General features: G+C 44.9%; 1 pseudogene; it reads right to left on the reverse strand.

Annotated features, from left to right (window-relative positions):
- Positions 1 to 1,050: 1,050 nt before the first annotated feature.
- Positions 1,051 to 1,720, reverse strand: LOC119569489 (annotated as a pseudogene).
- Between the last annotated feature and the right edge of the window lie 1,689 nt (positions 1,721 to 3,409).

Here is a 3,409-nt window from a genome sequence, read left to right on the forward strand (position 1 = left end):
ATATATATATATGTATATATATATATATATATGTGTGTGTGTGTGTGTGTGTGTGGTGTGTGTGTGTGTGTGTGTGTGTGTAAGTGTGAGTGTGTGTTTACTTATACACACATATACTAATGTGTGTATGTGTAGAGAGAGAGAGAGAGAAAGAAAATATATATATATATATATATATATATATATATATATATAATGATATATATAATATCATACATATATATATATATATATATATATATATATATATATATATATATATTATATATGCTATATATATAAACAACGGTAGGTTCATGTTTGAGCCGCCGTGGTCCACAGCATGATACTTAATTGTAGTTTTTTCATGTTGTGATGCTCTTGGAGTGAGTACGTGGTAGGGTCCCCAGTTCCTTTCCACATACATACATACATACATACACACACGTATCCACACACACGCACATGCACAAGTATCCACACAGAGTACCTCCATACACACATTTTGCTTTCTCTCACTAACAACTAAATGTTCTTTCTCCGGCTTACAAATTATTAGAGTATGTATATATATTTTTTTCTTCTGTTTTTTTTGTTTGTTTGTTTTTTTGTTTTTCTTACTCAAAAAGTTCCTTCCCAAGAAAGAAATGCGTGGACTTACACAGTGGTGCATATCTGTGTGTGTGTGTGTGTGTGTGTGCGTGTTTATGTGAGTATGTTCATGATTATCACATGGTTATCAGCAGATCACTAGTGCAGCATCTGGCTCTGCATTCTCTTCGACTAGCAACATGTTTTTTGCTCTTTTTATTATATATATATATATATATGTGTATGTGTGTGTGTGTGCGTGTGTGTATGTATGTATGTATGTGTATGTATATATATATATAGATATATATATATATATATATATATATTATATATTTTTTTTTTTTTTTTTTTTTTTTTTTTTTTTTTTTTTTTTTTTTTTTTTTTTTACCTAAAGGTTCCTTCAAAATGATTGCCTTCCGTGTTTGTGACATGCAGTGGCGACGCAGCATCCGTTTGGCTTCACTGACTTCCTTACTTGGAATCAGTCTCCCATTAGCAGATTACTAACCAGGCGTCCTGCTCTTTCTCACTACACATTAGAGAATCACTAAGTGTTGACTCCCTGCTCACAGCGGCCATGGTCACTAGCAGATCACTAGCGCAGGGCTCACTATGTCTTCTTGTCTCCCTGAGCATTGGGGCCTCGCCTACGGCCCGAAGGGTTCACGCTCGCGAGGAACAGCCGGCGCTCGTACTGCGCCCTGCGCTTGGCGCGGCCGGTCTTGCCCTTCTTCTTCTCCTTCTTCTCCACCACGGGGGTCTGGCCCTTGACCTTGCCGCGCGCGACAGGGACCCGTGGACCTTCCCTCCCTTGAGGCCAACGTTGACGTCGATGGTGTCGACGGTCAGGTCGGCGAGAGGGAAGGTGTCATCGTCGAGAAGCGTCCCCGCAGCGTACAGCCTCACCTCCTCCAGGGGCAGCCCTTCGGCCTGGCAGATACAGGAGCGGACGTCTCCTACGGTATGCTCCTCGGCATTCTCCACGACGTGGGTGGTTTTCGAGCGAATGTAAATCATTACCATCGTGCTTGCGAGAGTGGCGAAGCAAAGAGCAGAATACTTTGACAGTTTGGGGGTATTGGTTTCAGGTAAAGAGCTTGGTCGATTGCGTGTCTGTGTGTGTGATGTGTGTGCACGTGTGAGTATGTGTATGTGCGAATGCGTGTGTGTGTGTGTGTATGTGTGTGTGTTATGTGTGTGTGTGTGTGTTGTGTGGGTGTGTGTGTGTGTGTGTGTGTGTGTGTGTGTGTGTGTGTGTTATGTGAGTATGTTCATGCTTATCTGTGCATATCTGTGTGTGTGTGTGTGTGTGTGTGTGTGTGTGTGTGTGTTTGCGCGCGTGTGTGTGTGTGTGCGTGTGTGGTGGTGCGTGTGTGTGTGTGTGTGTGTGTGTGTGTGGTGCTTATGTGAGTATGTTCATGCTTATCTGTGCATATCTATGTGTGTGTGTGTGTGTGTGTATGCGTATGTGAGTGTGTGTGTGTGTGTGTATGTGCATGCATCTGTGTGAATATATATGTACGTGTGTGTCTGTGTGTGCGCACGCGTGAGCGTGTGTCTGCAAGCAAGTATATTTGCATGCGTGCCTTGACGAAGCAGTAATGTTTGTCCGTTAGTTTCCCCGTCTGTGTGTATACGTATGAGCATGTGCATGTGTGTATGTGTGAATGTGTGTGTGTGTGTGTGTGTGTGTGTGTGTGTGTGTGTGTGTGTGTGTGTGTGTGTGTGTGTGTGTGTGTGTGTGTGTGTGTGTGTGTGTGTGTGTGTGTGTGTGTGTGTGTGTGTGTGTACATGCGACTACCGCGATGGTCCAGTGGTTAGAGCACTGAACTCCGGCCCTCATGGTCCCGAGTTCAATTCCTCCTCGCGGCAAGCGTAAAAATGCCTGCGCTCTGACTGCTCGCTCGAGCCCGATCTCACGGCGAGAAAACGACATATCGCCTTGAAAAGTCAAAACGCAGGTGCCGTAGGGGAAGTCGACGCGTCGTTCCCTTGGGCAAGGAACTTTACCTCGATTGCTTACCTAGAAAACGACATATCGCCTTGAGCGCATGTGTCGTAAGGGAAATCACCGCCGTGGCACATATAACCTCTCAGTAATAAAGTGAGAGAGGCCTATGTCCTGCAGTGGAATGAATGGCTGTTGGAAAAAAATATATATATATCTATATTTATCTATCTATCTATATCTATCTATCTATCTATCTATCTCTCTCTTTCTCTCTCTCTCTCTCTCTCTCTCTCTCTCTCTCTCTCTCTCTCTCTCTCTCTCTTCTCTCTCTCTCTCTCTCTATCTCTTCTTCTTTTAACGGTAGGTTCATGTCTGAGCCGCCGTGGTCACAGCATGATACTTATTTGTAGTTTTTCATGTTGTGATGCTCTTGGAGTGAGTACGTGGTAGGGTCCCCAGTTCCTTTCCACGGAGAGTGCCGGTGGTACCTTTTAGGTAATCATTCTCTCTATTTATCCGGGCTTGGGACCAGCACTTGACTTGGGCTGGCTTGGTCACCCAGTGGCTAGGTAGGCAATCAAGGTGAAGTTCCTTTTGCCCAAGGGAACAACGTGGCGGTCGGTGACTCGAACCTTTGAACTCAGATTGCCGTCGTGACAGTCTTGAGTCCGACGCTCTAACACATTCGGCCACCGCGGCCTTGACGATCATGGGCTTCATGATTTTTTCTTAGCATTTAGAGCGGTGGTTTTGCCATTGCCTTCCGCCCGTGTTTTTATCGAGTCACCATCTCTATTTACCCGCACTGACTTGAGCTGGCTTGGCCACCCAGTGGCTAGGCAGGCAATCGAGGTGAAGTTCCTTGCCCAAGGGAAACAAAGCGGC

This window comes from Penaeus monodon, unplaced genomic scaffold, assembly GCF_015228065.2.
Source record: "Penaeus monodon isolate SGIC_2016 unplaced genomic scaffold, NSTDA_Pmon_1 PmonScaffold_15682, whole genome shotgun sequence".
In the NCBI taxonomy this organism is placed as follows: Eukaryota; Metazoa; Arthropoda; class Malacostraca; order Decapoda; family Penaeidae; genus Penaeus; species Penaeus monodon.